Source organism: Gorilla gorilla, chromosome 18 (genome assembly GCF_029281585.2).
Source record: "Gorilla gorilla gorilla isolate KB3781 chromosome 18, NHGRI_mGorGor1-v2.1_pri, whole genome shotgun sequence".
Taxonomy (NCBI): domain Eukaryota; kingdom Metazoa; phylum Chordata; class Mammalia; order Primates; family Hominidae; genus Gorilla; species Gorilla gorilla.
In genome coordinates this window covers 3353132-3375266 of record NC_073242.2, presented here as the reverse complement: position 1 = coordinate 3375266, position 22135 = coordinate 3353132, and the positions used below count along the sequence as shown (strand labels likewise).

Here is a 22135-nt window from a genome sequence, read left to right as displayed (position 1 = left end):
CAGGGCCAGGGCCCAGGGTTAGGGTTGTTTGAGGGTCAGGACAAGGACCCAGGGTTAGGGTGGTTTTAGGGTCAGGGCCAGGGCCCAGGGTTAGGCTTGTTTTAGGGTCAGGGCCCAGGGTTAGGGTTGTTTTCGGGTCTGGGCCCAGGGTTAGGGTTGTTTTAGGGTCAGGGACCAGGGATAGGGTTGATTTATGGTCAGGGCAAAGGGTTAGGGTTGTTTTAGGGTCAGGGCCCAGGGTTAGGGTTGTTTTAGGGTCAGGGCCCAGGGTAAGGGTTGTTTTAGTGTCAGGGCCCAGGGTTAGGGTCGTTTTAGTGTCAGGGCCCAGGGTTAGGGTTGTTTTAGGGTCAGGGCCCAGGGTTAGGCTTGTTTTAGGGTCAGGGTCCCGGGTTAGGGTTGTTTTAGGGCCAGGGCCCAGGGTTAGGGTTTTAGGGTCAGGGCCAGGGCCCAGGGCTAGGGTTTTAGGGTCAGGGCCAGGGCCCAGGGATAGGGTTGTGTTAGGGTCAGGGCCAGGGCCCAGGGTGAGTGTTGTTTTAGGGTCAGGGTCCAGGGTTAGGGTTGTTTTAGGGTCAGGGCCCAGCGTTAGGGTTGTTTTAGGGTCAGGGACCAGGGTTAGGGTTGATTTAGGGTCAGGGCCCAGGGTTAGGGTTGTTTTAGGGTCAGGGCCCAGGGTTAGGGTTGTTTTAGGGTTAGGGCCGAGGTTTAGGGTTGTTTTATGGTCAGGGCCCATTGTTAGGGTTGTTTTAGGGTGAGGGCCCAGGGCTAGGATTGTTTTAGGGTCAGGGCCCAGGGTTATGGTTGTTTTAGGGTCAGGGCCCAGGGTTAGGGTTGTTTTAGGGTCAGGGCCCAGGGTTAGGGTTGTTTTAGGGTCAGGGCCCAGGGTTAGGGTTGTTTTAGGGTCAGGGCCCAGGTTTAGGGTTGTTTTAGGGTCAAGGCCCAGGGTTAGGGTTGTTTTAGGGTCAGGGCCCAGGGTTAGGGTTGTTTTAGGGTCAGGGCCAGGGCCCAGGGTTAGGCTTGTTTTAGGGTGAGGGCCAGGGCCCAAAATTATGGTTGCTTTAGGGTCAGGGCCCAGGGTTAGTTTTTTAGGCTCAGGTCCAGGGCCCAGGGTTAGGGTTTTAGGGTCAGGGCCAGGGCCCAGGGATAGGGTTGTTTCAGGGTCAGTGCCAGGGCCCAGGGTTAGGGTTGTTTTAGGGTCAGGGCCAGGGCCCAGGGTTAGGGTTGTTTGAGGGTCAGGACCCATGGTTATTGTTGTTTTAGGGTCAGGGCCCAGGGTTAGGGTTGTTTGAGGGTCAGGGCCCAGGGTTAGGGTTGTTTTACGGTCAGGGCCCAGGGTTAGGGTTGTTTTAGGGTCAGGGCCCACGGTTAGGGTTTTATGATCATGGCCAGGGCCCAGGTTGAGGGTTTTAGTGTAAGGGTCAAGGCCCAGGGTTAGGGTTTTAGGCTCAGGGCCCGGGCCCAGGTTTAGGGTTTTAGGCTCTGGGCCAGGGCCCAGGGTTAGGGTTTTAGGCTCAGGGCCAGGGCCCAGGGTTAGGGTTTTAGGCTCAGGGCCCAGGGTTAGGGTTGTTTTAGGGTCAGGGCCCAGGGTTGGGGTTGGTTTAGGGTCAGGGCCCAGGGCTAGGGTTGTTTTAGGGTCAGGTCCCAGGGTTAGGGTTGGTTTAGGGTCAGGGCCCAGGATTAGGTTTGTTTTAGTGTCAGGGCCCAGGGTTAGGGTTGTTTTAGGGTCAGGGCCAGGGCCCAGGGTTAGGGTTGTTCTATGGTCAGGGCTAGGGCCCAGGGTTAGGGTTGTTTTAGGGTCAGGGTCCAGGGTTAGGGTTGTTTTAGGGTCAGGGTCCAGGGTTAGGGTTGTTTTAGTGTCAGGGCCCAGGGTTAGGGTTGTTTTAGGGTCAGGGCCCAGGGTTAGGGTTTGAGGGTAAGGGCCAGGGCCTAGGGTTAGGGTTTTAGGCTCAGGGCTAGGGCCCAGGGATAGGGTTTTAGGGTCACGGCCAGGGCCCAGGGTTAGGGTTTTAGGCTCATGGTGAGGGCCCAGGGTTAGGGTTTTAGGGTGAGGGCCAGGGCCCAGGGTTAGGGTTTTAGACTCAGGGCCAGGGCCCAGGGTTAGGGTTTTAGAGTCAGGGCCAGGGCCCACGGTTAGGGTTTTAGGCTCATGGCCAGGGCCCAGGGTTAGGGTTTTAGGCTCAGGGCCAGGGCCCAGGTTTAGGGTTTTAGGCTCAGGGCCAGGGCCCAGGGTTAGGGTTTTAGGGTCAGGGCCAGGGCGCAGGGTTACCGTTGTAGGCTCAGGGCCAGGGCCCAGGGTTAGGGTTTTAGGCTCAGGGCCAGGGCCCAGGGTTAGGGTTTGAGGGTCAGGGCCAGGGCCCAGGGTTAGGGTTTTAGGCTCAGGGCCAGGGCCCAGGGTTAGGGTTTTAGGTTCAGGGCCTGGGCCTAGCGTTAAGGTTTTAGGGTCAGGGCCAGGGCCCAGGGTTATTGTTTTAGGGTCATGGCCAGGGCCCAGGGTTAGGGTTTTAAGGTCAGGACCAGGGCCCAGGGTTAGGTTTTTAGGGTCAGGGCCCAGGGTTAGGGTTTTAGGGTCAGGGCCCAGGGTTAGGGTTTTAGGGTCATGGCCCAGGGTTAGGGTTTTAGGGTCAGGGCCCAGGGTTAGGGTGATTTCCAGGAAGTGACCTCACAGTGACTCAAGCTACCACTTACTGTTGATTGTGACGCAATGCCAGCTGAGGCACATGCCTTGGGAGCTAAATGGTTGTTGCCCTTGACTACTATGAGGACTGGTGTGGGAAGGGTCGCTTTGGATGCACTTGAGCAGGGGTCCCCAACCCCTGAGCCATGGAGCCGTAAGGAGCCACACAGCAGGTGAGTGGTGTCGAGTGAGGGAGTGAGGGAAGCTTCGTCTATATTTACAGCCACTCCCCTTTGCTCACATTCCCGCCTGAGCTCCACCTTCTCAGATGAGCAGCAGCATTAGATTCTCATAGGAGAACGCACCCTGTTGTGAACCGTGCATGTGAGGGATCTAGGTTGCCCTGTTCTTATGAGAATCTAATACCTATTGATCTGTCACTTTCTCCCATCACGCTCAGGTGGGACCATCCAGTTTCAGGAAAACAAGCTTAACACGCCCACTGATTCTACATGATGGTGAGTTCTATAATTATTTTATTATATATTCCAGTGTAATAATGGAAATGAAGTGCCTAATAAACGTAAATGTGCTTAAATCTTTTGGCCCAGCTCCTACCTCCCGGCAGCCTCGCCAGGCCCAGAACTCTCTCCAGTCAGCCTCTACAGACCAAGCTCATGACTCACAATGGCCTATTTAGGCCCATACCCTACCTCACGGCAGTCTCCGCAGATGAGCCTACTGCCTCACAACAGCCTCCACAGGCACAGCTCCATCGTTACAATGGCCTCTTTAGACCCAGCTCCTGCCTCCCAGCCTTCTCTCCAGGCCCTGAACTTTCTCCGTAAGTTGAGGTAGCTGGGACTGTAGGTATACATGACGATACTTGGCTAATTTTTAAATTGTTTTGCAGACATGGGGTCTCACTTTGTTGGCCAGGCTGGTGTCAAACTAATGGCCTCAAGTGACCCTTCCACCCCTGCCTCCCATCCTCGAGGTATGTGCCACCACAAGGGGCACTTGTTTAATTTTCTAAAGAAAAAATTTCTAAAGTAAGGCTGTGGGATGATGGCAGGAAGATAAAAGAAAAACAGAAGAATAAGTTAAAATGACTTATTCACACATATTCTTTTGACAGCAAGAAGAACTTTTAGTATATACATTCCTTACAAACAAACAAACGGCAGATAAACAATGTTGTATAGGAACTTCAACACACACTGTACAATATTCCCACTTTGCTGACATAAGTTATGGAAATTTCGTGGTTTCCTTGAGTGTCGCTACCAGTATTTTGCTTCTCTGATGATTTTTATCAACTTCCTCATCTGTTAACTTCTCTCCAAAGTATGTCATGTCACGACATACTGCCGCTGCACAGACACGGCCAGTGTCTTCCTATTAAACATGTAGAATGCTTTCCTAATTTCTCTTTTTACTCTCTGTCTTTGTGTTCTGCATTTTCCTTACTTTTATTGTCAGAAACTCCAGAAAGTCAATCGTACTAATTTATCACGATTTGCTTCATTAATTTATACTATGCTTATATGGAATTTTGCCCAACAGACCTCATTACAATTTGGGCCAGGGCCCAGGGTTAGGGTTGTTTTAGGGTCAGGGCCCAGGGTTAAGGTTGTTTTAGGGTCAGGGCCCAGGGTTAGGCTTGTTTTTGGGTCAGGGTCCAGGGTTAGGCTTGTTTTAGGGTCAGGGCCCAGGGTTAGGCTTGTTTTAGGGTCCGGGCCCAGGGTTAGGGTTGTTTTAGGGTCAGGGCCCAGGGTTAGGGTTGTTTTAGGGTCAGGGTCCAGGGTTAGGGTTGTTTTAGGGTCAGGGCCCAGGGTTAGGGTTGTTTTAGGGTCAGGGCCCAGGGTTAGGGTTTTAGGGTAAGGGTCAGGGCCTAGGGTTAGGGTTTTAGGCTCAGGGCTAGGGCCCAGGGATAGGGTTTTAGGCTCAGGGCCAGGGCCCAGGGATAGGGTTTTAGGCTCACGGTGAGGGCCCAGGGTTAGGGTTTTAGGGTCAGGGCCAGGGCCCAGGGTTAGGGTTTTAGACTCAGGGCCAGGGCCCAGGGTTAGGGTTTTAGAGTCAGGGCCAGGGCCCACGGTTAGGGTTTTAGGCTCATGGCCAGGGCCCAGGGTTAGGGTTTTAGGCTCAGGGCCAGGGCCCAGGTTTAGGGTTTTAGGCTCAGGGCCAGGGCCCAGGGTTAGGGTTTTAGGGTCAGGGCCAGGGCGCAGGGTTACCGTTGTAGGCTCAGGGCCAGGGCCCACGGTTAGGGTTTTAGGCTCATGGCCAGGTCCCAGGGTTAGGGTTTTAGGCTGAGGGCCAGGGCCCAGGGTTAGGGTTTGAGGGTCAGGGCCAGGGCCCAGGGTTAGGGTTTTAGGCTCAGGGACAGGGCCCAGGGTTAGGGTTTTAGGTTCAGGGCCTGGGCCCAGCGTTAGGGTTTTTCGGTCAGGGCCAGGGCCGAGGGTTATTGTTTTAGGGTCATGGCCAGGGCCCAGGTTTAGGGTTTTAGGGTCAGGGCCAGGGCCCAGGGTTAGGTTTTTAGGGTCAGGGCCCAGGGTTAGGGTTTTAGGGTCAGGGCCCAGGGTTAGGGTGTTAGGGTCATGGCCCAGGGTTTGGGTTTTAGGGTCAGGGCCCAGGGTTAGGGTGATTTCCAGGAAGTGACCTCACAGTGACTCAAGCTACCACTTACTGTTGATTGTGACACAATGCCAGCTGAGGCACATGCCTTGGGAGCTAAATGGTTGTTGCCCTTGACTACTATGAGGAGTGGTGTGGGAAGGGTCGCTTTGGATGCACTTGAGCAGGGGTCCCCAACCCCTGAGCCATAGAGCCGTAAGGAGCCACACAGCGGGTGAGTGGTGTCGAGTGAGGGAGTGAGGGAAGCTTCGTCTATATTTACAGCCACTCCCCTTTGCTCACATTCCCGCCTGAGCTCCACCTTCTCAGATGAGCAGCAGCATTAGATTCTCATAGGAGAACGCACCCTGTTGTGAACCGTGCATGTGAGGGATCTAGGTTGCACTGTTCTTATGAGAATCTAATACCTATTGATCTGTCACTTTCTCCCATCACGCTCAGGTGGGACCATCCAGTTTCAGGAAAACAAGCTTAACACGCCCACTGGTTCTACATGATGGTGAGTTCTATAATTATTTTATTATATATTCCAGTGTAATAATGGAAATGAAGTGCCTAATAAACGTAAATGTGCTTAAATCTTTTGGCCCAGCTCCTACCTCCCGGCAGCCTCGCCAGGCCCAGAACTCTCTCCAGTCAGCCTCTACAGACCAAGCTCATGACTCACAATGGCCTATTGAGGCCCATACCCTACCTCACGGCAGTCTCCGCAGATGAGCCTACTGCCTCACAACAGCCTCCACAGGCACAGCTCCATCGTTACAATGGCCTCTTTAGACCCAGCTCCTGCCTCCCAGCCTTCTCTCCAGGCCCTGAACTTTCTCCGTAAGTTGAGGTAGCTGGGACTGTAGGTATACATGACGATACTTGGCTAATTTTTAAATTGTTTTGCAGACATGGGGTCTCACTTTGTTGGCCAGGCTGGTGTCAAACTAATGGCCTCAAGTGACCCTTCCACCCCTGCCTCCCATCCTCGAGGTATGTGCCACCACAAGGAGCACTTGTTCAATTTTCTAAAGAAAAAATTTCTAAAGTAAGGCTGTGGGATGATGGCAGGAAGATAAAAGAAAAACAGAAGAATAAGTTAAAATGACTTATTCACACATATTCTTTTGACAGCAAGAAGAACTTTTAGTATATACATTCCTTACAAACAAACAAACGGCAGATAAACAATGTTGTATAGGAACTTCAACACACACTGTACAATATTCCCACTTTGCTGACATAAGTTATGGAAATTTCGTGGTTTCCTTGAGTGTCGCTACCAGTATTTTGCTTCTCTGATGATTTTTATCAACTTCCTCATCTGTTAACTTCTCTCCAAAGTATGTCATGTCACGACATACTGCCGCTGCACGAACACGGCCAGTGTCGTCCTGTTAAACATGTAGAATGCTTTCCTAATTTCTCTTTTTACTCTCTGTCTTTGTGTTCTGCATTTTCCTTACTTTTATTGTCAGAAACTCCAGAAAGTCAATCGTACTAATTTATCACGATTTGCTTTATTAATTTATACTATGCTTATATGGAATTTTGCCCAACAGACCTCATTACAATTTCTAACCTGTTTTATTTTGTTTTTTTTTTTTCTGAGACAGGGTCTCCCTCTGTTGTGCAAGGCTGGAGGGTAGTAGTGCTATCGCAGCTGACTGCAGCCTCAACCTTCCAGGCTGAAGCGATCCTCCCATCTCAACCTCCCACGTGGCTGAGACTACAGGTGCTTGCCTCTATGCCCACCTAATATTTGGTATTTTCGTATACGTGGATTCCAGAGGGGTGACAGCGAAACGTGAGTAAGCATGGATTTTGGTATATGCAGAGATGGGGGGCTGTAACTAATTCTGTATACTGAGGGACGGCAACTGTATATGTTTTTACAATTACGCTGTAGGATGCATACTGTTGCATAGCCTTGAAAATAATAATTTTTAATGGAGTGGAAGAATAATAATAATATTACTAAAAGTAGCAGCTGGCCAGGTGTGGTGGCTCACACTGGTAATCGCAACACTTTGGGAGGCTGAGGCAGGAGGATGGCTTGAGGCCAAGAGTTTGCGATAGGCCTTGGAAACAAAGGGGGAGTCACCATCCCTACAGAAAAATACATGAATTAGCCTAGTGTGGTGGCACGTTCCTGTAGTCCCAGCTACTTGGGAGGCTGAGGTGGGAGGATCACTCAAGCCCAGGGAGGCTGAGACTGCAGTGAGTCATGATCAGGCCTCTGCACTCCAGCCTGGGTGACAGAGTGAGACCCTGTCTCAAAACAACAAAAAAGTAGCAGCTAACATCAACTGACCTTTTATACCAGGTGCCTATTGATACCATAGTTTAATTTGTTAGAACTGTTTCTTATTTCACTTACCAACTCTGTCTTCAGTTACTCCCAGATTTTTACTGTGTGTGTACAGATGACCTTTTGTTTAGATTGAATTGTCTCCCCAGAAGTAAGATTACTGTGAGTCATGGTGAATGGACATTCTCATTACCCTTGATGTAAATTGACAGGGTTTTGGGTGCCTCCCAGCTATAATCTTAGCACTTTGGGAGGCTAAGAGAGGAGGATTGCTTGAGGCCAAGAGTTGGAGGAGGCAGTATGGCAGTATGGTGAGACCCTGTCTCCATTATTTTAAAAAATTGACAAGCTTTACCCGGGAAGGCTTATACACAATTTAAACACCCCTCATAGTATAAGAAAGTGCCCATTTCACTGCACCTTTGCCAGCACAGGGTATTATAATTTAGTAAGTCATTTTTTGTTTGATTATTTTAAATAGATAAAAGACCTCATATTACTTTACTTGTCACATTTCAACATCTTTCCTTAGCTTATTAGCTCTATCTCTTTTCTGTCTGTAAATGGTTGTTGTTGTTTTGTTCTTTGAGACAGGGTCTTGCTCTGTCACCAGGCTGGACTGTAGTGGCATAATCATGCCTCGCTGCAGCCTTGACCTCCCAGGCTCAAACTTCAGCATTCCGAGTAGCTGGGACTACAAGTGTGCACCACCACTCCCAGCTAACTTTTTTCTTCTTTTGGATAGAGACAGGTTCTCACTGTGTTGTCCAGACCGGTCTCTAGCTCCTGGCCTTAAGCAATCCTCCTGCATTAGCTTCTCAAATTGCTGGAATTTCAGGCATGAGCCACCATGCCTGGCCTGGGCTAGTCCTGTATTCTCTAGAGTTCTCTTTACTTTGTGCTAGCCAATCTCTCATTATGCTGTTCACCTGTTATAATAAATAATTCTCCGTATTAAATTTTACCACTTTAAACTTTTGAGTGGTTTATGCTTCCTGATTGGACTCTGACTAATATGTTAGGAAGGGTCCCAGGAGATAAACCCACACAGATGGGATTTGGGCATAGGTTTGGTTTCCCAGGGGGCAGTGCTGAGCTCTTTGCCAGTGGGAAATGGGATGCTGGTGATTTCCAGGAAGTGACCTCACAGTGACTCAAGCTACCACTTACTGTTGATTGTGACGAAATGCCAGCTGAGGCACATGCCTTGGGAGCTAAGTGGTTGCTGCCCTTGACCACTATGAAGACTGGTGTGGGAAGGGTCGCTTTGGATGCACTTGAGCAGGTGTCCCCAACCCCTGAGCCATGGAGCCGTAGGGAGCCACACAGCAGGAGGTGAGTGGTGTCGAGTGAGGGAGTGAGGGAAGCTTCGTCTGTATTTACAGCCACTCCCCTTTGCTCACATTCCCGCTTGAGCTCCACCTTCTCAGATGAGCAGCAGCATTAGATTCTCATAGGAGAACGCACCCTGTTGTGAACCGTGCATGTGAGGGATCTAGGTTGCGCTGTGCTTATGAGTATCTAATACCTATTGATCTGTCACTTTCTCCCATCACGCTCAGGTGGGACCATCCAGTTTCAGGAAAACAAGCTTAACACACCCACTGATTCTACATTATGGTGAGTTGTATAATTATTTTATTATATATGGGATATATAATATGTATATATATTTATATATATGTAATAATGGAAATAAAGTGCCTAATAAATGTAAATGTGCTTAAATCTTTTTAAGCAGATTCTTCAGGCCCAGCATCTGCCTCACTGTGGACCCCCCAAGCCAAGCTCCCAACCTTTCAGCAGCTTCTACACACCCAGCTCCCGCCTGCCAGTGGCCTCTTCAGGCCCATGGGGCTCATTCCTCACAACAGCCTTTCCAGTCCCAGTTTTTCCCTTCCGGCGGCCTCTCCGGGCTGAGAACCTCCTCAAGTCGGCCTCTCCAGACCCACTTGCACCCTCCAGGCGTCCTCTCCGGGCCAAGCTCCTCTTCCTGGCTGCGTCTCCAGGCCTGACTCCTGCCTCTCAACAACCTCTTTGGACTCAGTGCCTACCCATCTCCTGGCGTCCTTGGTCGGCCCACAGCTTCATCAAGCCAAGCTCCCCAGGCCCAGGTCAGGCCTCACGGTGCCCCCTCCACGATGAGCTCCTGCCCTCCAATGGCACCTGCAGGCCCCAAATGGTCTCCGGTCGGTGGGCTCCTCCACGCCAAGCTTGGGCCTCCCGGTGACCTCTGCAGGCCCAAGTTGTCCTGAAGTCGGCATCTCCCGGCCGTGCCTCCCAGCAAGTAAGCAAGCTCTTTTGGCTCAACTCCTGCCCAGCTCCCAACCGCCTTTGTAGGTCCCGAACTTTCTCCAGCCAAGTTCTTTGGGCCTCATTCCTGCCGCCCGGTGGCCTGTACGGGCCCAGCAATGGTTGGAGAATGGCCTCTGCAGGTCCCGCTCTTGCCTCCCAGGGGCCTCTCCAGGCCCAGCTCTTGCCCTCACGGCGGCCACCCGGGGCCAAGTCCCTGCCTGCCTCCCAGCAGCCCTCATGCGGCCCAGCTCCTCCCTCACGGTGGCCTGTTGATGCCCATGCCTCTGGTACCCTGCCCAGAGGCATGAGCCCCTGCCACACACTGGCTCCTCCCATGCTGAGAGAGGTCAGCGTGAGCCCTTGCCTCACACCGGCCCCTCCCACGCTGAGAGAGGTCAGCGTGAGCCCCTTGCCTCACACCGGCCCCTCCCACGCTGAGAGAGGTCGGCGTGAGCCCTTGCCTCACACCGGCCCCTCCCACGGTGAGAGAGGTCAGCGTCAGCCCCTTGCCTCACACCGGCCCCTCCCACGCTGAGAGAGGTCGGCGTGAGCCCTTGCCTCACACCGGCCCCTCCCACGCTGAGAGAGGTCAACGTGAGCCCCTTGCCTCACACCGGCCCCTCCCACGGTGAGAGAGGTCAGTGTGAGCCCTTGCCTCACACCGGCCCCTCCCACGGTGAGAGAGGTCAGCGTCAGCCCCTTGCCTCACACGGGCCCCTCTCACTCTGACAGAGGTCAGCCTGAGCCCTTGTCTCACACCGGCCCCTCCCACGCTGAGAGAGGTCGGCGTGAGCCCTTGCCTCACACGGGCCCCTCTCACTCTGACAGAGGTCAGCCTGAGCCCTTGTCTCACACCAGCCCCTCCCACGCTGAGAGAGGTCAACGTGAGCCCCTTGCCTCACACCGGCCCCTCCCACGCTGAGAGAGGTCAACGTGAGCCCCTTGCCTCACACCGGCCCCTCCCACGCTGAGAGAGGTCAGCGTGAGCCCTTGCCTCACACCGGCCCCTCCCACGCTGAGAGAGGTCGGCATGAGCCCCTTGCCTCACACGGGCCCCTCTCACTCTGACAGAGGTCAGCCTGAGCCCTTGTCTCACACCGGCCCCTCCCACGCTGAGAGAGGTCAGCCTGAGCCCTTGCCTCACACCGGCCCCTCCCACGCTGAGAGAGGTCAGCCTGAGCCCTTGCCTCACACCGGCCTCTCCCACGCTGAGAGAGGTCAGCCTGAGCCCTTGCCTCGCACCGGCCCCTCCCACGCTGAGAGAGGTCAGCCTGAGCCCTTGCCTCACCCCGGCCCCTCCCACGCTGAGAGAGGTCAGCGTGAGCCCTTGCCTCACACCGGCCCCTCCCACGCTGAGAGAGGTCGGCGTGAGCCCTTGCCTCACACCAGCCCCTCCCACGGTGAGAGAGGTCAGCGTCAGCCCCTTGCCTCACACCGGCCCCTCCCACGCTGAGAGAGGTCGGCGTGAGCCCTTGCCTCACACCGGCCCCTCCCACGCTGAGAGAGGTCAGCGTGAGCCCCTTGCCTCACACCGGCCCCTCCCACGCTGAGAGAGGTCAGCGTGAGCCCTTGCCTCACACCGGCCCCTCCCACGCTGAGAGAGGTCAGCGTGAGCCCCTTGCCTCACCCTGGCCCCTCCCACGCTGAGAGAGGTCGGCGTGAGCCCTTGCCTCACACCGGCCCCTCCCACGGTGAGAGAGGTCGGCGTGAGCCCCTTGCCTCACACCGGCCCCTCCCACGCTGAGAGAGGTCGGCGTGAGCCCTTGCCTCACACCGGCCCCTCCCACGGTGAGAGAGGTCAGCGTGAGCCCCTGCCTCAACAGGCCACCGTGAGGGAGGAGCAGGGTCGCACGCGGGCTGCTGTGAGGCAGGCAGCGACTTGGGCCTGGGAGGTCGTGGTGGGGTGAGAGCTGGGCTTGGAGACTCCCCTGGGAGGCAACAGCAGGGCCTACAGACTCTGTTCTCCAGCCGGAGCTGGGACTGTTCAGGTACTGGGAGGTGGGATGTGGGTCTGAAGAGCTTGGTTGCAGAAACTTCGGGGTCTACAAACGCAGGCGGGAGCTGAGCCAAAAAAGCTTGTTTGCTGGGAGGTGGGAGATGCAGTCAGGAGAAACAGCTGTGCCTGCAGAGGCCGCCATGCGGGAGGTGGAGGCCGGGCCTCCTCAAATCGGCCTCTCCAGACCCACTTGCAGCCTCCCGGCATCCTCTCCGGGCCCAGCTCTTCCTCCCGGCTGCGTCTCCAGGCCTGACTCTGGCCTCCCAACAACGTCTTTGGACTCAGCTCCTGCCCAGCTCCCAGCAGGCCCAAGTCGTCGTCAAGTCGGCCTGGAATTGGGCCCAGAAGAGCAGCAAGTCGGCCTCCCCGGGCCCAGCTCCGTCCTCTCGGCGGCCTCTCCAGGTGCAAAACTTCCTCGAGTCAGCCTCTCCAGGCCCGGCTCCTCCTGCCTCCCAGTGGCCTCTTTCAGCCCAGACCAGCTCATGGCTCTTGGCGGCCTTCCCAGGCCCCGCTTTTGACTTTTGGTGGCCTCTTCAGGCCCAGAACTTGACCTCCAGTGGGCCTTTGCAGGCCCGGCCTCCTGCCTCTCGAAGGCCTGCACGGGCCCGGACTCACAGCGGACTCACAGCGGACTCTCCATGCCCAGCTAGCTCTCGCCTCATTGCGGCCTCCCGAGTCCAAAGCTCCTGCCTCTCGGCCGCTTCGGCAGGCCCAGCTCCCCCCTGCCAGTGGCCTCTTTAGGCCCAGCTCATTCCTCACAACGGCCTTCCCAGGCCCCGTTTTTCCCTTCTGGCAGCCTCTTGGCCTCTAATTTGTTTATCTTTTGTGTATAAATCCCAAAATATTGAATTTTGGAATATTTCCACCATTATGTAAATATTTTGGTAGGTGATTTATTTGGGGTGAGTTTCTGCACCAAGCCCGAATTTTTTATTTTATTTTCCTTATTATTTGGTGTTAAACAGGTTTAATGACGGTCATGGCAACTGTTTGGCACAATGAAAAATATCGCCCATGATCAACGTGTTCTGTTCTGGGGAAGGGGGCAAAGGCAGGGTGAATCACTTTCTTAAAAAGTATAGCTCAAGTTGGGAGTGCAGAGGGAATGGGGAGAAAACCCTCCCGCTGCCTGTGTCGAAGTGCAGGAGCCCCCACTCCCATACTCACCTGAGTCCAGCCCCTCTGGGGAAAGAAGGGGTGCATGAACTCCCCCTAGTCCACAGGTACCTTCCTGTGGCCCAAGGCCCTCTTCACACTCCATCTTGTAGCCCCAACAGGAGCTATTTTCCGAAAAGTGAAAAGCTCTGAAGGTCCCACAATTCATGGTATGTACACCTCCCTCACCAGGGGCTGCAAAGTGGCCTGGAGCTCCATACTGAGTAGAAGTCTTTGGGCCAGAGTCAGCATCTGGCTGACGGTCCGGATATCCTGGTTGGAGTGACCCTGGTGCACCCTGCCAGGGCCTGGTGCCGCTTGCTGAAGATCATGACCGCCACTCATGGGCCACCGATGTGGTCCTTGTCCCATTTGTTGGGGCTGCATCCATTCTTCTCAGAAGATGAGTCCTGTTCCTTGCGCAGGGCACTGAGGGACTGGGCCTGACATCATCTGAGTGGTAGAGGCAACTGGGTGTCAGGAGACATGATGGAGAGGAAAGCATCATCATGGTCATTCTCTGTCTCACTGTCCAGCAGGGACTCCCCTGAGGGGCCCAGGGCTCCTCCTCCATGGTGGGAGGTGAGCTTTTAACAGGTTCCACCACCCCCAAAGTGTGTGGGGTTGCGGGCCCTGGGCTTTCAGGGCAGGTGGCTCCAGGGGGCCGCCCAGGGTCAACACTCCCTGTGCCACCTGGTGGATGCTCATGAGCAACAGCTGCCAACTTGGCAGGTTGTTTTCTCTGGTTGGAGGCCACTGAGTAACTGGCAGGTTGCTGGGCCTCGTGTGGCTGCAGGGAGGGGTCAGGAAGGGGATGGAGTACCAGGGGAACACGGCCACAGAGTGACCTTCCACATTCCTCCACACGAACATGCTGACGCCACGGGAGGCCTCACTGAATGCAGGCCTGGGGGCCGAGTACTTGGTCCGGGCAGGGAGTTCCTGGCAGGGGCTCACACCTCACCCCCTCCTCAGCCCAGGTGGCTTGGGCCCAGAGAAGTGGGGGTTGGAGAGGAGCAGAAGGCCAGGCCTCAAGTTTTGTTTTTTTTGTTTGTTTTTTTTGTTTTTGAAATGCAGTTTGACTCTTGTCACCCAGGCTGGAGTGCAGTGGCACGATCTCAGTGGCCTTCATACCTGGCTAATTTTTTGTATTTTTACTGGGGGTGGGGTTTTGCCATGTTGGCCAGGCTGGTCTTGACCTCCCGACCTCAGGTGATCCACCCACCTCAGCCTCCCAAAATGGGATTACGGGCGTGAGCCACTGCTCCCAACTTCATTCATTTTTACTTGAAAAACTCCGTTAAGCATTTTTTTAAGGTAGACCTAGTGGTCCTGAATGCCCTCAGCTTTGTTTGTCGAGGAAGCACGTTATTTCTTTTTTCTTTCTGAAGGACAGCTTTGTCAGACATAGTATTAGTTGCTGGCACTTTTTTTCTTTCAGCACTTTGAATGTATTATTCGATTCTGTCCTGACCTGCAAAGTTTCTTTAACTTTTGACTATTTGATTATATTGTGACTTGGTGAGTATCTATTTGGTTTGAACCTCTTTAGGAATCTTTAAGCTTCATGGATTTAGATGTCTAAATCTTTCCCATGATTTAGGCAGTCTTCAGCCATTGTTTAAATAAGCTTTCTTCTCCTTTCTCTACTTTCCTTCTCAAACTCCCATAACCTGACAATGGTTTGCCTAATGGTGTCTTGTTGGCTTTCTTTTCTCTGTCTTTTTTTCTTTTTTCTTTTTTTTTTTTTGAGACAGAGTCATGCTCTGTCACCCAGGCTGGAGTGCAATGTGTGGTCTAGGCTCACTAGGGTTAGGGTTAGGGTTTTAGGGTAAGGGTGAAGGGTTAGGGTTTTAGGGTAAGGGCGAAGGGTTAGGGTTTTAGGGTAAGGGCGAAGGGTTAGGGATTTAGGGTAAGGGCGAAGAGTTAGGGTTTTAGGGTCAGGGCCCAGGGTCAGGGTTTTAGGGTCAGGGCGAAGGGTTAGGGTTTTAGGGTCAGGGCGAAGGGTTAGGGTTTTAGGGTCAGGGCCCAGGGTTGGGGTTTTAGGGTCAGGGCCCAGGGTTAGGGTTTTAGGGTCAGGGCCCAGGGTTAGTGTTTTAGGGTCAGGGCCCAGGGTTAGGGTTTTAGGGTCAGGGCCCAGAGTTAGTAGGGTTTTAGGGTCAGGGCTCAGGGTTAGTAGGGTTTTAGGGTCAGGGCCAAGGGTTAGTAGGGTTAAGGGTCAGGGCCCAGGGTTAGGGTTTTAGGGTCAGGGCCCAGAGTTAGTAGGGTTTTAGGGTCAGGGTTCAGGGTTAGTAGGGTTTTAGGGTCAGGGCCAAGGGTTAGTAGGGTTAAGGGTCAGGGCCCAGGGTTAGGGTTTTAGGGTCAGGGCCCAGGGCCCAGGGTTAGGGTTTTAGGGTCAGGGCCCAGGGCCAAGGGTTAGGGTTTCAGTGTCAGGGCCTGGGGCCCAGGGTTAGGGCTTCAGGGCCAGGGCCCGGGGCCCAGGGTTAGGGCTTCAGGGACAGGGCCGGGAGCCCAGGGTTAGGGCTTCAGGGACAGGGCCGGGAGCCCAGGGTTAGGGCTTCAGGGTCAGGGCCCGGGGCCCAGGGTTAGGGCTTCAGGGTCAGGGCCCGGGGCCCAGGGTTAGGGCTTCAGGGTCAGGGCCCGGGGCCCAGGGTTAGGGCTTCAGGGCCAGGGCCCGGGGCCCAGGGTTAGGGCTTCAGGGCCAGGGCCCGGGGCCCAGGGTTAGGGCTTCAGGACCAGGGCCCGGGGACCAGGGTTAGGGCTTCAGGACCAGGGCCCGGGGCCCAGGGTTAGGGCTTCAGGGTCAGGGCCCAGGGCCCAGGGTTAGGGCTTTAGGGCCAGGGCCCGGGGCCCAGGGTTAGGGCTTTAGGGCCAGGGCCCGGGGCCCAGGGTTAGGGCTTTAGGGTCAGGGCCGGGGTCCCAGGGTTAGGGCTTTAGGGTCAGGGCCCGGGGCCAAGGGTTAGGGTGATTTCCAGGAAGTGACCTCACAACGACTCAAGCTACCACTTACTGTTGATTGTGATGAAATGCCAGCTGAGGCACACGCCTTGGGAGCTAAGTGGTTGCTGCCCTTGACTACTATGAAGACTGGTGTGGGAAGGGTCGCTTTGGATGCACTTGAGCAGGGGTCCCCAACCCCTGAGCCATGGAGCCGTAAGGAGCCACACAGCAGGTGAGTGGTGTCGAGTGAGGGAGTGAGGGAAGCTTCGTCTGTATTTACAGCCACTCCCCTTTGCTCACATTCCCGCCTGAGCTCCACCTTCTCAGATGAGCAGCAGCATTAGATTCTCATAGGAGAACGCACCCTGTTGTGAACCGTGCATGTGAGGGATCTAGGTTGCGCTGTGCTTATGAGAATCTAATACCTATTGATCTGTCACTTTCTCCCATCACGCTCAGGTGGGACCATCCAGTTTCAGGAAAACAAGCTTAACACGCCCACTGATTCTACATGATGGTGAGTTCTATAATTATTTTATTATATATTCCGGTGTAATAATGGAAATGAAGTGCCTAATAAACGTAAATGTGCTTAAATCTTTTGGCCCAGCTCCTACCTCCCGGCAGCCTCGCCAGGCCCAGAACTCTCTCCAGTCAGCCTCTACAGACCAAGCTCATGACTCACAATGGCCTATTGAGGCCCATACCCTACCTCACGGCAGTCTCCGCAGATGAGCCTACTGCCTCACAACAGCCTCCACAGGCACAGCTCCATCGTTACAATGGCCTCTTTAGACCCAGCTCCTGCCTCCCAGCCTTCTCTCCAGGCCCTGAACTTTCTCCGTAAGTTGAGGTAGCTGGGACTGTAGGTATACATGACGATACTTGGCTAATTTTTAAATTGTTTTGCAGACATGGGGTCTCACTTTGTTGGCCAGGCTGGTGTCAAACTAATGGCCTCAAGTGACCCTTCCACCCCTGCCTCCCATCCTCGAGGTATGTGCCACCACAAGGAGCACTTGTTCAATTTTCTAAAGAAAAAATTTCTAAAGTAAGGCTGTGGGATGATGGCAGGAAGATAAAAGAAAAACAGAAGAATAAGTTAAAATGACTTATTCACACATATTCTTTTGACAGCAAGAAGAACTTTTAGTATATACATTCCTTACAAACAAACAAACGGCAGATAAACAATGTTGTATAGGAACTTCAACACACACTGTACAATATTCCCACTTTGCTGACATAAGTTATGGAAATTTCGTGGTTTCCTTGAGAGTCGCTACCAGTATTTTGCTTCTCTGATGATTTTTATCAACTTCCTCATCTGTTAACTTCTCTCCAAAGTATGTCATGTCACGACATACTGCCACTCCACGAACACGGCCAGTGTCTTCCTATTAAACATGTAGAATGCTTTCCTAATTTCTCTTTTTACTCTCTGTCTTTGTGTTCTGCATTTTCCTTACTTTTATTGTCAGAAACTCCAGAAAGTCAATCGTACTAATTTATCACGATTTGCTTCATTAATTTATACTATGCTTATATGGAATTTTGCCCAACAGACCTCATTACAATTTGGGCCAGGGCCCAGGGTTAGGGTTGTTTTAGGGTCAGGGCCAGGGCCCAGGGTTAGGGTTGTTTTAGGGTCAGGGCCAGGGCCCAGGGTTAGGGTTGTTTTAGGGCCAGGGCCCAGGGTTAGGGTTGTTTTAGGGTCAGGGCCCAGGGTTAGGGTTGTTTTCGGGTCAGGGCCCAGGGTTAGGTTTGTTTTAGGGTCAGGGCCCAGGGTTAGGGTTGTTTTAGGGTCAGGGCCCAGGGTTAGGCTTTTTTTAGGGTCAGGGCCCAGGGTTAGGGTTGTTTTAGGGTCAGGGCCCAGGGTTAGGGTTGTATTAGGGTCAGGGGCCAGGGTTAGGGTTGTTTTAGGGTCAGGGCCCAGGGTTAGGCTTGTTTTAGGGTCAAGGCACAGGGTTAGGGTTGTTTTAGGGTCAGGGCCAGGTCCCAGGGTTAGGGTTGTTTTAGGGTAAGGGCCCAGGGTTAGGGGTGTTTTAGGGTCAGAGCCCAGGGTTAGGGTTGTTTTAGGGTCAGGGCCCAGGGTTAGGGTTGTTTTAGGGTCAGGGCCGAGGGTTAGGGTTGTTTTAGGGTCAGGGCCCAGGGTTAGGGTTGTTTTAGGGTCAGGGCCCAGGGTTAGGCTTGTTTTAGGGTCAGGGCCCACGGTTAGGGTTTTAGGGTCAGGGCCCAGGGTTAGGGTTTTAGGGTCAGGGCCCAGGGTTAGGGTTTTAGGGTCAGGGCCCAGGGTTAGGGTTTTAGGGTCAGGGCCCAGGGTTAGGGTTTCAGGGTCAGGGCCTAGAGTTAGTAGGGTTTTAGGGTCAGGGCCCAGGGTTAGTAGGGTTTTAGGGTCAGGGCCAAGGGTTAGTAGGGTTAAGGGTCAGGGCCCAGGGTTAGGGTTTTAGGGTCAGGGCCTAGGGTTAGGGTTTTAGGGTTAGGGCCCAGGGTTAGGGTTTTAGGGTCAGGGCCCAGGGTTAGGTTTGGTTTAGGCTCAGGGCCATTGGCCAGGGTTAGGGTTGTTTTAGGGTCAGGTCCAGGGCCCAGGGTTAGGGTTGTTTTAGGGTCAGGGCCCAGGGTTAGGGTTTTTTGAGGGTCAGGACCCAGGGTTAGGTTTGTTTTATGGTCCGGGCCCAGGGATAGGCTTGTTTTTGGGTGAGGGCCCAGGGTTAGGGTTGTTTTAGGGTCAGGGCCCAGGGTGAGGGTTGTTTTGGGGTCAGGGCCAGGGCCCAGGGTTAGGGTTGTTTTAGGGTCAGGGCCCAGGGTTAGGCTTGTTTTAGGGTCAGGGCCCAGGGTTAGGGTTGTTTTAGGGTCAGGGCCAGGGCCCAGGGTTAGGGTTGTTTTAGGGTAAGGGCCCAGGGTTAGGGTTGTTTTAGGGTCAGGGCCCAGGGTTAGGGTTGTTTTAGGGTCAGGGCCCAGGGTTAGGGGTGTTTTAGGGTCAGGGCTCAGGGTTAGGGTTGTTTTAGGGTCAGGGCCCAGGGTTAGGGTTGTTTTAGGGTCAGGGCCCAGGGTTAGGGTTGTTTTAGGGTCAGGGCCCAGGGTGAGGGTTGTTTTAGGGTCAGGGTCAAGGCCCAGGGTTAGGCCTGTTTTAGGGTCAGAGCCCAGGATTAGGGTTGTTTTAGGGTCAGGGCACAGGGTTAGGGTTGTTTTAGGGTCAGGGCCCAGGGTTAGGCTTGTTTTAGGGTCAAGGCACAGGGTTAGGGTTGTTTTAGGGTCAGGGCCAGGTCCCAGGGTTAGGGTTGTTTTAGCGTAAGGGCCCAGGGTTAGGGGTGTTTTAGGGTCAGAGCCCAGGGTTAGGGTTGTTTTAGGGTCAGGGCCCAGGGTTAGGGTTGTTTTAGGGTCAGGGCCGAGGGTTAGGGTTGTTTTAGGGTCAGGGCCCAGGGTTAGGGTTGTTTTAGGGTCAGGGCCCAGGGTTAGGCTTGTTTTAGGGTCAGGGCCCACGGTTAGGGTTTTAGGGTCAGGGCCCAGGGTTAGGGTTTTAGGGTCAGGGCCCAGGGTTAGGGTTTTAGGGTCAGGGCCCAGGGTTAGGGTTTTAGGGTCAGGGCCCAGGGTTAGGGTTTCAGGGTCAGGGCCTAGAGTTAGTAGGGTTTTAGGGTCAGGGCCCAGGGTTAGTAGGGTTTTAGGGTCAGGGCCAAGGGTTAGTAGGGTTAAGGGTCAGGGCCCAGGGTTAGGGTTTTAGGGTCAGGGGCTAGGGTTAGGGTTTTAGGGTTAGGGCCCAGGGTTAGGGTTTTAGGGTCAGGGCCCAGGGTTAGGTTTGGTTTAGGCTCAGGGCCATTGGCCAGGGTTAGGGTTGTTTTAGGGTCAGGTCCAGGGCCCAGGGTTAGGGTTGTTTTAGGGTCAGGGCCCAGGGTTAGGGTTGTTTGAGGGTCAGGACCCAGGGTTAGGTTTGTTTTAGGGTCCGGGCCCAGGGATAGGCTTGTTTTAGGGTGAGGGCCCAGGGTTAGGGTTGTTTTAGGGTCAGGGCCCAGGGTGAGGGTTGTTTTGGGGTCAGGGCCAGGGCCCAGGGTTAGGGTTGTTTTAGGGTCAGGGCCCAGGGTTAGGCTTGTTTTAGGGTCAGGGCCCAGGGTTAGGGTTGTTTTAGGGTCAGGGCCAGGGCCCAGGGTTAGGGTTGTTTTAGGGTAAGGGCCCAGGGTTAGGGTTGTTTTAGGGTCAGGGCCCAGGGTTAGGGTTGTTTTAGGGTCAGGGCCCAGGGTTAGGGGTGTTTTATGGTCAGGGCTCAGGGTTAGGGTTGTTTTAGGGTCAGGGCCCAGGGTTAGGGTTGTTTTAGGGTCAGGGCCCAGGGTTAGGGTTGTTTTAGGGTCAGGGCCCAGGGTGAGGGTTGTTTTAGGGTCAGGGTCAAGGCCCAGGGTTAGGCCTGTTTTAGGGTCAGAGCCCAGGATTAGGGTTGTTTTAGGGTCAGGGCACAGGGTTAGGCTTGTTTTAGGGTCAGGGCCCAGGGTTAGGCTTGTTTTAGGGTCAGGGCCAGGGCCCAGGTTTATGGTTGTTTTAGGGTCAGGGCCCAGGGTTAGGTTTGTTTTAGGGTCAGGGCCCAGGGTTAGGGTTGTTTTAGGGTCAGGGCCAGGGCCCAGGGTTAGGGTTGTTTTAGGGTAAGGGCCCAGGGTTAGGGTTGTTTTAGGGTCAGGGCCCAGGGTTAGGGTTGTTTTAGGGTCAGGGCCCAGGGTTAGGCTTGTTTTAGGGTCAGGGCCCAGGGTTAGGGTTTTAGGGTCAGGGCCAGGGCCCAGGGTTAGGGTTTTAAGGTCAGGGCCACGGCCCAGGTTTAGGGTTTTAGGCTCTTGGCCAGGGCCCAGGGTTAGGGTTTTAGGCTCAGGGCCAGGGTCCAGGGTTAGGGTTTTAGGCTCAGGGCCCAGGGTTAGGGTTTTAGGGTCAGGGCCCAGGGTTAGGGTTTTAGGGTCAGGCCCAGGGTTAGGGTGATTTCAAGGAAGTGACCTCACAATGACTCAAGCCACCTCTTACTGTTGATTGTGACGAAATGCCAGCTGAGGCACATGCCTTGGGAGCTAAGTGGTTGCTGCCCTTGACTACTATGAAGACTGGTGTGGGAAGGGTCGCTTTGGATGCACTTGAGCAGGGGTCCCCAACCCCTGAGCCATGGAGCCGTAAGGAGCCACACAGCAGGTGAGTGGTGTCGAGTGAGGGAGTGAGGGAAGCTTCGTCTGTATTTACAGCCACTCCCCTTTGCTCACATTCCCGCCTGAGCTCCACCTTCTCAGATGAGCAGCAGCATTAGATTCTCATAGGAGAACGCACCCTGTTGTGAACCGTGCATGTGAGGGATCTAGGTTGCCCTGTTCTTATGAGAATCTAATACCTATTGATCTGTCACTTTCTCCCATCACGCTCAGGTGGGACCATCCAGTTTCAGGAAAACAAGCTTAACACGCCCACTGATTCTACATGATGGTGAGTTCTATAATTATTTTATTATATATTCCAGTGTAATAATGGAAATGAAGTGCCTAATAAACGTAAATGTGCTTAAATCTTTTGGCCCAGCTCCTACCTCCCGGCAGCCTCGCCAGGCCCAGAACTCTCTCCAGTCAGCCTCTACAGACCAAGCTCATGACTCACAATGGCCTATTGAGGCCCATACCCTACCTCACGGCAGTCTCCGCAGATGAGCCTACTGCCTCACAACAGCCTCCACAGGCACAGCTCCATCGTTACAATGGCCTCTTTAGACCCAGCTCCTGCCTCCCAGCCTTCTCTCCAGGCCCTGAACTTTCTCCGTAAGTTGAGGTAGCTGGGACTGTAGGTATACATGACGATACTTGGCTAATTTTTAAGTTGTTTTGCAGACATGGGGTCTCACTTTGTTGGCCAGGCTGGTGTCAAACTAATGGCCTCAAGTGACCCTTCCACCCCTGCCTCCCATCCTCGAGGTATGTGCCACCACAAGGAGCACTTGTTCAATTTTCTAAAGAAAAAATTTCTAAAGTAAGGCTGTGGGATGATGGCAGGAAGATAAAAGAAAAACAGAAGAATAAGTTAAAATGACTTATTCACACATATTCTTTTGACAGCAAGAAGAACTTTTAGTATATACATTCCTTACAAACAAACAAACGGCAGATAAACAACGTTGTATAGGAACTTCAACACACACTGTACAATATTCCCACTTTGCTGACATAAGTTATGGAAATTTCGTGGTTTCCTTGAGTGTCGC

At 53.7% G+C, this 22135-nt stretch overlaps 1 long non-coding RNA gene across 3 annotated transcripts; it reads left to right on the top strand.

The window, feature by feature from the left end:
• The first annotated feature begins 204 nt into the window (after positions 1–204).
• LOC134757485 (uncharacterized) lies at positions 205–15799 on the top strand. Of its 3 annotated transcripts, XR_010131480.1 has the most exons (8): positions 2046–3129; positions 3223–3455; positions 5687–5744; positions 5838–6070; positions 6847–7041; positions 9104–9161; positions 9283–13569; positions 14745–15799. It is a non-coding gene; the product is annotated as an uncharacterized lncRNA (long non-coding RNA). The 3 variants fall into 3 exon arrangements; XR_010131478.1 differs by lacking the exon at positions 14745–15799 and having other exon boundaries at positions 205–3129; positions 9283–12850; XR_010131479.1 differs by lacking the exon at positions 14745–15799 and having other exon boundaries at positions 205–3129; positions 9280–12850.
• Positions 15800–22135: the final 6336 nt, after the last annotated feature.